The sequence below is a fragment of the Ceratotherium simum genome, chromosome 5 (assembly GCF_057802395.1).
Source record: "Ceratotherium simum simum isolate JZ-2026a chromosome 5, ASM5780239v1, whole genome shotgun sequence".
In the NCBI taxonomy this organism is placed as follows: domain Eukaryota; kingdom Metazoa; phylum Chordata; class Mammalia; order Perissodactyla; family Rhinocerotidae; genus Ceratotherium; species Ceratotherium simum.
This window is the reverse complement of record NC_141904.1, coordinates 87,540,026-87,553,725: the sequence shown is the minus strand read 5'-3', so window position 1 is coordinate 87,553,725 and position 13,700 is coordinate 87,540,026. Positions and strand designations below refer to the sequence as shown.

General features: G+C 38.9%; 1 protein-coding gene across 2 annotated transcripts in view; it reads right to left on the bottom strand.

The window, feature by feature from the left end:
* Positions 1-13,700, bottom strand: part of TMCC1 (transmembrane and coiled-coil domain family 1) — a 258,047-nt gene that overhangs the window by 193,612 nt on the left and 50,735 nt on the right. The window contains exon 1 of one of the 2 annotated variants that reach the window (XM_087431560.1): positions 6,567-6,586. The exons of the other annotated variant lie outside the window; for it this stretch is intronic. The gene's annotated coding sequence lies outside the window, so the exon portion shown is untranslated. Of the gene's footprint in view, positions 1-6,566; positions 6,587-13,700 lie in introns of those variants that run through there. 2 annotated transcript variants of the gene reach the window in all.

The window sequence follows — 13,700 nt, the reverse complement described above, 5'->3', positions numbered from 1 at the left end:
AATTCCTGAGAAGTATTCCATTGTATGGATGTACCAATATTTGTTAATCTATATACCAGTTGATGGACATGTCAGCTGTTTCCAGTACTTAGCTATTATCAATAAAGCTACTATTTGTGTACAAGTCTTTATGTGGACATATTGCTTTTGTTTCTCTTGGATAAATACTTAGAAGTAAAACGGATGGATGGGTTGTATGGTAAGTTTACATTAAATTTTAAACAAACTGTCCAACTGTCGCCCAAAGTAGCTGTTCTATTTTACAATCCCACCAGATGGTTTTATGGGTACAATCTATTCCAGTTGGTCTGCATTCTTGCCAACACTTGACCAATCTTTTTAATTATAGTCATTCTGGTGTGTAGTGGTATCTCATTATGGTTTTAATTTACATTTCCCTAATGACTTATGACATTGAGAATCTTTTCATGTGCTTCTTTGGCATCCATTTACCTTCTTTGATGAACTTTCTATTCAAGTTTTTTGCCTTTCTTTATGAAGTTGTCTGTCTCCTTGAGTTGCAAGAGTGCTTTATATTTTCTGGATACACATCCTCTGTCAAATACACGTTTTGCAAATATTTTCTCCAAGTCTGAGGCTTGCCTTTTCATTTTCTTAACAGAGAGTTTCAAAGATTCAAAGATTTAAATTTCAATGAAATCCAATTTAGTGATTTTCCCACTTATACTTCATGCTTTTTGTGTCTTAAGAAATTCTTACTAGCCCAAGTCCACTAAGATTTTCTCCTGTATTTTCTTCCAGAAGTTTCATCGTTTTAGTTCTTACATTTAGGTCTGTGGTCCATTTGAAGTTAATTTTTGTGAATGGTGTGAGGTAAAGGTCGAGGTTCTTTCTTTGTGTATATGAATTTCTAATTGTCCTAGAACCATTTGTTGAAAAGAGTGAATATTCACAGGATTAAAATTCCATTCTATTCAACCCTTTCCCCTAAAACAAGTCCTTGGCTTAGATTCCACAGTCCATCATTACCAACATTCCTTTATGCAAACGCTCAACTTCCTTAGCCTTCTTCTCTTTCCCTCAAACAACTGGCAAAACCCCAATCCTAGATTATCTAACTCTCTGCCTATTCCATATCTGAACTCTTGTAGTAAAAAGTGACAAGAAAAAAAACCATGCATCCATGCTGACTGATTCATGTAATCACTGTAAATTCATGTGCACTAACCTCGAATGTGTATTTGATGCTACTCTGTAATTCAGTAGTCCATTCACTCCCCCATTCTCATAGAGCACTATTTCACACTTCTTAACTCTCTTCAAATCTAACATTCTCTCTCCTAATCCTCACTACTCTAGTGGGCTGGCTTCCTGTATCATTGAAAAGATAAGGAAAGTACGTGCACATACTCTTACCACATCTACTTATCTACTGGCACCTGAGTCCATGTAATCAACATTCCCCACTGTTAGTAACAATGGACTGTTGGTATTCCTACTATGATCAGTTGCTCTACTTACATGCCTATTCAAATACATGAAGTATAAGCAACTGTCTCTTCTCTCCAATCAACTTCCCCCTCTATTGGATTATTCCCCTCAGCATACAAAATGCTACAATTTTTCCCACTTTTAGAAAATATCTCTTGACCCTACATCCACCTTCCAGCTAAAGCCTGATTTCTCTGCAACCACCCCCCACCCCCAAAAACACCAATATAGCTATTTGCATTATTTCACGCTACACTAAGATACTATGACTAGGAGTCAGTAAACCTAGATTATAGTCTCATTTTAGCTATTACTTTGCTACATATACTTACGCAACAGAACTAATCTCTCTGAGGTTTGTTTTATTTTTGGTGAGGAAGATTGGCCCTGAGCTAACACCTGTTGCAAATATTCCTCTTTTTGCTAGAGAAAGATCGTCCCTGAGCTAACATCTGTGCAAATCCTCCTCTACTTTGTATGTGGGACACTGCCACAGTGTGGCTTGATGAGTGGCGTGTAAGTCTGCACCCGGGATCCGAACCTGCGAACCCTGGGCCACTGAAGCAGAGCACACAAACCCAACCACTATGCCACCAGGTCAGCCTCATTTCTGAGTTTTAATTTCCTCTTCTACAAAATGAAGATACTGGATAAGAATTCATCTCTATCAAGAGTGATGTCAGCATCATGGAGGAGTAAGTTGTTTCCTTAGTCTCTCCCCACTAAGACACAACGAAAAGGACATTCATTAACTAACAGAGGACATCCACACAGCACAACAGATGTCTGAGAGATCCATGCAGCCATACGTCTGAAGGTGGGGGTACCAGATCCCTCAGGAAACAATGGAAGGAGGTGAGCAGATCTCCTCCCCATCCCCAGCAGCAGTGATCTAGGGTGTGGGACCTCACGCAGCAGCCAGCATGCAACTCAGAGAGGAGACGGGGGGAAACGCAGCCCAATGTAGGAATGCTTTTGCTCTCGGAGTTGCTCCCCAGCCCGCAGAAACGCTCCACACCAAGGCAGCTCGGTCACCATGGGGGCACCCCCACCACGCCAAGCAGCCCAGGAAGGCCACCAGTGAGTGCAGGGTGAGAGCATAGGTGGGAAAGAAAGTGCCCCCTCCCCCCAATCCCACCTGACGCACCAGACAGCCCGTCAGCCCGGGCAAGGGATCCACGCCAGAGCACCTTCGCCTGCATGTGTAAAGCAGCAGTGGCCAACAGGCAAATGCAGAGGGACCCGTTGGCACACCTTCCAACGGATGGGCACAACTGCCAGTGGACGTGGCAGGCTCAGAAAACACAGCTCCAGCCTCCCCAGTGGTGGCAGGTGGAATCTGCGACCAGATACTACCACTATGCGCCGGCAAAGGTCCACCCCATCGAACACCAAGAAGACACACATTAACACTCCAGACCAGAATGAAAATAATAAGTGTCCAGAAACCAACCCTGAAGTCACAGAAATTTACAATCTAAGTGACAGAGAATTAAAAATAGTTATCATGAAATTCAAAAGAGTTACAAGAAAACTCAGAAAGACAGTTCAGTGAACTCAGGAATAAAATTAATGAGCAGAGGGAATTCTTCACAAAAGAGATTGAAACTCTTAAAAAAAACCAAACAGAAATATTGGAGGGCCACTCCTGGTGGCCTAGTGGTTTAGTGCAGTGCACTCTGCTTCAGCAGCCCAGGTTTGGTTCCCAGGTGTGGACCAACACTGCTCTGTCAGCGGTCATGCTGTGTGGGCAGCCCACATGCTAAAAAATAAAGGAAGACTGGCATGAATGTTAGCTCAAGGCGAATCTTCCTCAGCAAAAGAAAAAAGAAATGCTGGAGATGAAGAACACAACGAATGAGATAAAAAACAATCTAGAATCCTTAGAAAACAGAGCTGACATTATGGAGGACAGAATTAGTAATTTAGAGAACAGAAGTATAGAAATGCTTCAGGTGGAGGAGAGAGAACTAAGACTAAAAGGAAATGAAGAAATTCTCCAAGAAATATCCGACTCAATTAGGAAATGCAGAGAGCTTGTTCAAAGAAATGATAGCTGAGAACTTCCAAAACCTGGAGAAGGAGCTGGAATTACATGCAAACGAAGCCAACAGAACTCCTAATTACATCAATATAAAAAGACCTTCTCCAAGGTATATATTAGTAATGCTACCAAAAGTCAATGACGGGCCAGCCCTGTGGCTTAGCGGTTAAGTGCGTGCACTCCGCTACTGGCAGCCCAGGTTCGGATCCCAGGCGCGCACCGACGCACCACTTCTCCAGCCACGCTGAGGCCGCGTCCCACATACAGCAACTAGAAGGATGTGCAACTATGACATTCAACTATCTACTGGGGCTTTAGGGGAAAAAAAAAAGGGAGGAGGATTGGCAATAGATGTTAGCTCAGAGCTGGTCTTCCTCAGCAAAAAGAGGAGGATTAGCATGAATGTTAGCTCAGGGCTGATTTTTCTCACCAAAAAAAAAAAAAAAAGCAACTGCATACACAGGGAAAATCAGAAAGTATGCATTCCTAGGGAAAAAGATATGAGAAGACCTCAAGTTTATACCTTAGGCTGACCCTTGGCACAGAGACAGCCTACAATGATAAAAATAACAACAACAAAAACAGCTAACCCTAGGGAAGTGGGAGAATTTGATTTCTCCAGTTAGCACATTATTTGATCCAGTTCTCAACAAAAAAACCACATGGCACACAAACAAACAGGAAAGTGTGGACCATTCAAAGGAAAAAACTAAACCAACAGAAACTGTCCCTAAAAAAACACCTGAAGGCAGAGCTACTAGACAAAGATTTTAAAACAACTATTCTGAAGGTTCTCAAAGAACTAAAGGAAAATGTGCAAAAAGTCAAGAAAATGATGTATGAGCAAAATGGTAATATCAATAAAGAGATAAAAAACCTAAAAAGAAACCAAAAAGAAATTCTTGAGCTGAAAAGTATAACTCAAAAGAAAAATTCACCAGAGGGATTCAAAGGTGGATTTGGGCAGGCAGAAGAAATAATCAGTGAACTTGAAGAAAGGACAATGGAAATTATCGAGTCTGAGGAAGAGAAGGACAAAAGATTGAAAAAAGTGAACAGAGCCTAAGGCACCTGTGGACACTATTAAGAAGACCTGCATATACACTGTAGGAGTTCCAGAAGGAGAAGAGAGAGAGAATGGGGCAGAGAGGATACTGGGAAGAAATAATGGCTAAAAATTTCCAAAATTTGATGAAAGACATGAATATAAACATCCAAGAAACTAAACAAACTCCAAGTATGATGAACTCAAAGAGAACCACATGGAGACACATCATACTCAAACTTTCAAAAGCCAAAGATAAAGAAAAAATTCTGAAAGCAGCAAGAGAGAAGCAAATCATCACATACAAGGAATCCTAAAGAAGGTTTTCAGATTTCTCATCAGAAACTTCGGAGGCTAGAAGGCAGTGGGCCAATATATTTAAAGTGCTAAAAGTAAAATAATTGTCAACCAAGAATCCTCTATCCAGCAAAACTGTCCTTCAAGAATGAGGGGGAGATTAAGACATTCCCAGATAAACAAAACCTGAGGGAGTTTGTTACAACTAGACCTGTGCTGAAAGAAATGCTCAAGGGAGTCCTGCAGCATGAAATGAAAGGACACTAGACAGTAACTCAAAGCTATATAGAGAAATAAAGATCTCAATAAAGATAAATACACAATTATAAAAGCTACTATTATTGTAAAAATGCTTTATAAATCCACGTTTTGTTTTATACATGATTTAAAAGACCAATGTAACTTCTAAAAATTATTAGTCTAAAAGCTAGTAATATTATAACTTTGGTATATAATTCCACATGTTTTCTACATAATTTAAGAGACTAATACACTTAAAAAAGTATTAGTTTATGTTTTTGAGACTACAATGTATAACGATGTAATTTTGTGACATCAAGAACCATAAGGGAGTGGGGATGGAGCTATAAAGGAGCATAGTTTTGTATGTTATTGAAGTTAAGCTGGCATGAATTCAAACTAGACTGTTATAGCTTTAAAACTTTCAATGTAATCCCTATGGTGATGACAAAGAAAATCGTTGTACACAAAAAGGAATGAGAAAGGAATTTAAATGTTTCACTACAAAAAAATCAACTAAACCAAAAAGAAAACAGTAATGCAGGAAATGAGGAACAAAAGAGCTATAAGACATATAAAAAACAAAGAGCAAACTGACAGAAGTCCCACCTTATCAGTAATTACTTAAAATATAAATGGATTTAGCTGTGCAATCAAAAGGCAGACACTGGTAGAATAGAAAAAAAAAAAACATGATCCAACTATATGCTGTCTACAAGATACTCACCTAAAATCCAAATACACAAATAAATTGAAAGTGAACAGATAGTTCATGCATATAGTAACCAAAAGAAAGCAGGGTCAGCTATACTAATATCAGCCCAAATATAATTTAAATCAAAAAATTTACAAGAGACAAAGAGGGATATTATATACTAATAAAAGGTTCAACACAGCAAGAAGATACAACCTTTATAAACATTTTCACATCTAATAACAGACCAGCAAAATATATGAAGCAAAAATTGACAGAATTAAAGGGAGAAATAGACAGCTCTACAATAGCAGTTGGAGACTTCGATGTTGGAGACTTCGATACCCCCACTCTCAACAATGGATAGAACAATCAGATAGAAGATAAGAAAACAGAGTTCTTAACACAATAAACCAACTAGATTTAACAGACATATACAGAACACCTGACCCAACAACTACAGCATACACGTTCTTCTCAAGGGCACAGGGGACATTTTCCAGGAGAGATCATATATTAGCTCACAAATTAAGTCTCAATAGATTTAAAAAGACAGATATCATACAAAGTATCTTCTCTGATCACAATGGCATGAAGTTAGAAATCAACAACAGAAAGAAAATTGGAAAATTCACAAATTTGTAAAAATTAACACACTTCTAAATAACCAATGGATCAAAGGAGAAATCAGAAAAAAACTTAGAGATGAATGAAAATGAAAACACAACAAACCAAAACCTACAGAACACAGAGAAAGCAGTTAAGGGAGAAATTTATAAGCTATAAATCCTTACATTAAAAAACAAGAAAATTGGAGTGACGTCAGCATCATGGCGGAGTGAGCTTTCCCGTGAATTCTTCCCCCACAAGATACAACAAAAGCAACAGCCACAGACCAACAACGGAATCCCAGACAGTGAAAACCTAGAGCGGAGGGATCCACACTGCCGCACATCTGAGAGCGGAACGTGCTGGGCCCCCGGAGGAAGTGGGGAGAGGTAAGGAGAACTCCGCTCCCTCCCCATCAGATCAGCGATCCTGGTCCCCGCGGCTCCCAGAGAGGGGGGAGGGGAGGCCCTCGGCGGGGAAACCGTGGCTCTTCGGACTCTCTCAGCCAGTGGGAAACTCCCACACAGAGGACTCAGAGGAGCCACAGGGCTACCATCAACATCTGAGCACCCCAGAGAGCGGATAAAGAGGGGCAAACGAGAAGCCTCCCACGTCAGGGACCCAGAGGGCAAAAGAGAGAGCTCCCCCCTCCCCGCAACCCGGAGTCTGCAGCTCGACCAGACCAGACCTAGCGATCCGAGGCAGACCTGATCAAACTGGACTGGACCCGTGGATCGCAGCGGGGGAAAAAAAAAAACCAAAAAACAAAACTGCGGATCGCAGCAGAAAAACCGGGGCAGAGTGCAGGGGGCTTAGACTACACAGCCCTTTACCACCAGACAGTGGCGGCAGGTGGAAATTGCAACCAGAGACTTCCAGGATGAGGAAAAACAAAACCAACACAGGAACCACAATGCAAAAATATATGAAATCACCAGACCAGAAACAAAATGACAAGCACCCAGAAATCAACCCCGAAGACACAGAAATCCATAAACTAAATGACAGAGATTTCAAAATAGCTATCATAAAAACACTCAACGAAATACGAGACAACACAGACAAACAATTCAATGAGATTAGGAGTTTCTTCACAAAAGAGATTGAAATCATAAAGAAAAACCAATCAGTGCTGATGGAGATGAAGAACACAATGGAGGAGATAAAGGAGAATCTGGAATCTTTAAAGAACAGAGCTGACAATATGGAGGAAAGAATTAGTACTTTAGAGGATAGGAATACAGATATACTCCAGATGGAAGAAGAGAGAGAACTAAGACTAAAAAGAAATGAAGAAAGACTCCGAGAAATATCTGACTCTATTAGAAAATGTAACATAAGAATTATAGGTATTCCTGAGGGAGAGGAGAGGGAAAGAGGAACAGAGAGCCTATTCAAGGAAATAATAGCTGAGAATTTCCCAAATCTGGGGAAGGAGCAGGAAATACCAGTAAGCGAAGCCAACAGGACACCTATATATATTAACAGACAAAGGCCTTCACCACGACACCTAGTGGTAAGGCTAGCCAGGGTCAACGACAAAGAAACAATATTAAGGGCAGCTAGACAAAAACAAAAAATAACGTACAAAGGAACTCCCATCAGGCTCTCAGCGGATTTCTCAACAGAAACTTTTCAGGCTTGGGCCGGCTCCGTGGCTTAGCGGTTAAGTGCGCGTGCTCTGATGCTGGCGGCCCGGGTTCGGATCCCGGGAGCGCCCCGAGACACCACTTCTCCGTCCAACGTGAGGCCGAGTCCCACGTACAGCAACTAGAAGGATGTGAACCTATGACATACAACTATCTACTGGGGCTTTGGGGGGAAAAAACTGAATAAATAAAATCTTTAAAAAAAAAAAAAAAAAAAAAGAAACTTTTCAGGCTAGAAGACACTGGAATGATATATTCAAAATACTGAAAGACAAAAACTTTCAGCCAAGAATACTCTATCCAGCAAAAATATCCTTCAAATATGATGGAGAAATAGTAACTCTCCCAGATAAACAAAAGCTAAGGGAGTTCATGGCCACGAGACCCCCACTACAAGAAATACTCAAGAAGGCCCTCAGGCCTGAAAAAAAGAAGAGAAAGGGAACACAAAGCTTGGAGGAAGGAGAAAAGTAGGTAGACAAAATCAGAGAAATAGTAGATCTTTACCGGAATAGGTTAGCAACCACTTAAATACTAAACTCAAAGATCAAAGGAAGAAATTCACCAAAAATAAATTCAACCTCATCACTGTAAACACACAGCCACAACACAAGATAGAATAAGGTATAACAAGAGCAACTTAGAAGGAGAAGAGGAAAGTGACTGAATTGACTTAGTATAAGGAAATAGGAGGCTATCAGATCATGGACTATCTCATACACAAGATTTTTTGCCCAAACCTCAAGGTAACCACTAAACAAATAATCAAAGCAAAACCACATATGATAAACAAAGAGAAAACTAGAAGAATCATAAGACAGAACAACCAAACTGAATTGGCAGTCCAAAACAAATGGGACAAGAAACAAAGGAAATGCAAAAGAACCAGAAAATAAGTGACAAAACAGCAACATTAAGCCCTCATATTTCAATAATTACCCTAAATGTAAATGGATTGAATTCTCCAATCAAAAGATACAGAGTGGCAGGATGGATTAAAAAGCAAGACCCAACAATATGCTGCCTTCAGGAAACACATCTTAGCACTAAAGACAAGCACAGGCTCAGAGTGAAAGGATGGAAGACAATACTCCAAGCTAATGGCAAACAAAAGAAAGCAGGTGTTGCCATACTCATATCAGACAAAGTAGACTTCAAGATAAAACAGGTTAAGAAAGACAAAGAAGGGAAATATATAATGATAAAAGGGACACTCCATCAAGAAGACATATCACTTATAAATATATATGCACCCAACATAGGAGCACCAATGTACATAAAGCAACTATTAACAAACCTAAAAGGAGAAATCAACAACAACACAATAATAGTAGGGGATCTTAACACCCCACTTACAGCAAAGGATAGATCATCCAGACAAAAAGTTAATAAAGAAATAGTAGACTTAAATGAAAAACTGGACGAGATGGACCTAGTAGACATATACAGAGCACTCCACACAAAAACAGCTGACTACACATTCTTCTCAAGCGCACATGGAACATTCTCTAGGATAGACCATATGTTGGGAAACAAAGCAAGCCTCAATAAATTTAAGAAGATTGAAATCATAACAAGCATCTTTTCAGACCATAAGGCTATGAAACTGGAAATGAACCAGGAAAAAAAAACTGGGAAAGTGACAAAAATGTGGAGATTAAACAACATGCTACTGAACAACCAATGGATCACTGATGAAATTAAAGGAGAAATCAAAAACTATCTGGAAACAAACGAAAATGATAACATACCATATCAAACCATATGGGATGCAGCAAAAGCGGTCCTGAGAGGGAAACTCATAGCGATACAAGCCCACCTTAACAAACAAGAAAAAGCCCTAATAGGCAACCTTAAATTACACCTAACAGAACTAGAAAAAGAAGAACAAACAAAACCCAAAGCCAGCAGAAGGAGAGAAATAATAAAAATCAGAGCAGAAATAAATGATATTGAGACCAAAAAAACAGTAGAAAGGATTAATGAAACAAAGAGTTGGTTCTTCGAGAAGATAAACAAAATAGACAAACCCTTAGCCAGGCTTACTAAGATAAAAAGAGAAAAGGCTCAAGTAAATAAAATTAGAAATGAAAGAGGAGAAATTACAACAGATACCACGGAAATACAGAGGATTATAAGAGAATACTATGAGAAATTATATGCCAACAAATTGGACAATCTAGAAGAAATGGATAAATTCTTAGACTTATACAACCTCCCAAAATTGAACCAAGAAGAAATGGAGAATCTGAATAGACCAATCACAAGTAAAGAGATTGAAAGAGTAATCAAAAACCTCCCAAAAAATAAAAGTCCAGGACCAGATGGCTTCTCCAGTGAATTTTACCAAACATTCAAAGAAGATTTAATACCCATCCTCCTCAAACTATTCCAAAAAACAGAGGAAGATGGAACACTTCCTAAATCATTCTATGAGGCCAACATCACCCTGATACCAAAACCAGACAAAGACAATACAAAGAAAGAAAATTACAGGCCAATATCGCTGATGAACACTGATGCAAAAATCCTCAACAAAATATTGGCAAACCGAATACAACAATACATTAAAAAGATCATACACCATGATCAAGTGGGATTTATACCAGGGACGCAGGGATGGTTCAACATCCGCAAATCAATCAACGTGATACATCACATCAACAAAACAAAGAATAAAAACCACATGATCATCTCAATAGACGCAGAGAAGGCATCTGACAAGATACAACATCCATTTATGATAAAAACTCTCAATAAAATGGGAATAGAAGGAAAGTACCTCAACATAATAAAGGCCATATATGACAAACCCACAGCCAACATCATACTCAATGGGGAAAGACTGAAAGCCATTCCTCTGAGAACAGGAACGAGGCAGGGCTGCCCACTCTCACCACTCCTGTTCAACATAGTACTGGAGGTTTTGGCCAGAGCAATTAGGCAAGAAAAAGGAATAAAAGGAATCCAAATAGGTAACGAAGAAGTGAAACTCTCACTATTTGCAGATGACATGATTGTATATATAGAAAACCCTAAAGAATCTGTTGGAAAACTATTAGAAACAATCAACAACTACAGCAAAGTTGCAGGGTACAAAATCAATCTACAAAAATCAGTTGCATTTCTATATGCTAATAATGAACTAACAGAAAGAGAGCTCAAAAAGATAATACCATTTACAATTGCATCCAAAAGAATAAAATACCTAGGAATAAATCTTACCAAGGAGGTGAAGGACCTATACAATGAGAACTACAAGACATTATTGAAAGAAATCCAAGATGACATAAAGAAATGGAAAGATATCCCATGCACGTGGATTGGAAGAATAAACATAGTTACAATGTCTATATTACCTAAAGCAATCTACAGATTCAATGCAATCCCAATCAGAATCCCAATGACATTCTTCACAGAAATAGAAAAAAGAATACTAAAATTTATATGGGGCAACAAAAGACCCCGAATAGCTAAAGAAATCCTAAAGAAAAAGAACAAAGCAGGAGGCATCACAATCCCTGACTTCAAAACATACTACAAAGCAATAGTAATCAAAACAGCATGGTACTGGTACAAAAACAGACACACAGATCAATGGAACAGAATTGAAAGCCCAGAAATAAAACCACACATATACGGACAGCTAATTTTCGACAAAGGTGCTAAGAACATGCAATGGAGAAAGGAAAGTCTCTTCAATAAATGGTGTTGGGAAAACTGGACAGCCACATGCAAAAGAATGAAAGTGGACCATCTGCTATCGCCATTCACAAAAATTAACTGAAAATGGATCAGAGACCTGAAGGTGAGACCTGAAACTATAAAACTCATAGAAGAAAATATAGGCAACACACTATTTGACATTGGTTTTAAAGGAATCTTTTCAGATGACATGCCTACCCAGACTAGGGAAACTAAAGAAAAAATAAACAAGTGGGACTTTATCAGATTAAAGAGCTTTTATAAGACAAATGAAACCAGAATCAAGATGAACAGACAACCAACCAGCTGGGAGAGAATATTTGCAAAACATACATCTGACAAGGGGTTGATCTCCATAATATATGAAGAACTCACACAATTGAACAACAAAAACACAAACAACCCGATCAAAAAATGGGCAGAGGAAATGAACAGATACTTCTCCAAGGAAGATATACAGATGGCCAATAGGCACATGAAAAGATGCTCAACATCACTAATCATCAGGGAAATGCAAATCAAAACAACACTAAGATACCACCTCACGCCTGTTAGAATGGCTATAATCACCAAGACAAAAAACAACAAATGTTGGAGAGGATGTGGAGAAACAGGAACCCTCATACACAGCTGGTGGGAATGCAAATTGGTGCAGCCTCTATGGAAAACGGTATGGAGATTCCTCAAAGAATTAAAAATAGAGATGCCCTATGATCCAGCCATCCCACTACTGGGAATCTATCCAACGCACCTCAAATCAACAATCCAAAGAGGCTTATGCACCCCTATGTTCATTGCAGCATTATTCACTAGAGCCAAGAAGTGGAAGCAACCTAAGTGTCCCTCGACTGACGACTGGATTAAGAAAATGTGGTATATATATACAACGGACTACTACTCAGCCATAAAAAAAGACAAAATCGTCCCATTTGCAACAACATGGATGGGTCTGGAGCGTATTATGTTAAGTGAAATAAGCCAGAAAGAGAAAGACAAACACTGTATGATCTCACTAATATGTGGAATATAAACCAACACATGGACAGAGAAAACTGGACTGTGGTTACCAGGGGCAGTGGGGGTGGGGGGTGGGCACAAGGGGTGAAGGGAGTCATATATATGGTGATGGACAAACAAAAATGTACAACCCAAAATTTCACAATGTTAGAAACCATTAAAACATCAATTAAAAAAAAAAAAAAAAAAAAAACATTCTTCTCCTTTGCTTGCTGGATTTGCCTATTGACCCCCACAGCACGCACATCCCAAATTGCAATTCTTTGGCTATTCCCAAATAAACTTGTTCTGCGGGTAAAATAACTGGTTGTTTTATTTTTAAGGTCAACAATACATATGATGGAATATTATTTGGCCTTAAAAAGGAAGGAAATTCTGACACATACTACAACATGGATGAACTTTGAGGACATTATGCTAAGTGAAATAAGCCAATCACAAAGACAAATACTGTAGGATTCCACTTATATGAGGTACCTAAAGTAGTCAAAATCATAGAGACAGAAAGTAGAATGGTGATTACCAGGTGTTAGGGGGAGGGGGAAGCGAGGAGTTATTGTTTAATAGGTATAGTTTCAGTTTTGCAAGATGAAAAGAGTGCTTGGAGATGGACAGTGGTAATGATCACAATGATATGAACGTACTTAATACCACTGAACTTAAAAATGGTTAAGATGGTAAATTTTATGTTATGTTTATTTTACCACAATAAAAATAAATTAAAAAGTTTAAAAAAAAAAACCCAAAAACTAAAAAACCCCAGTCTTTTGACTCTCAATCCCATTCTCTTTCCATTATAAACTACATCATACCTTGTAAATCAAAAAAACAAACATGGCCATTAGGTGTAAGAAGCATTGTACTTACTGCCTCACATTAAAAATACGCAATAAATTGAGATCAGGCAGAGGTATTTGCAAATACAAATGCCCTGAGAAAGGAGGAGGG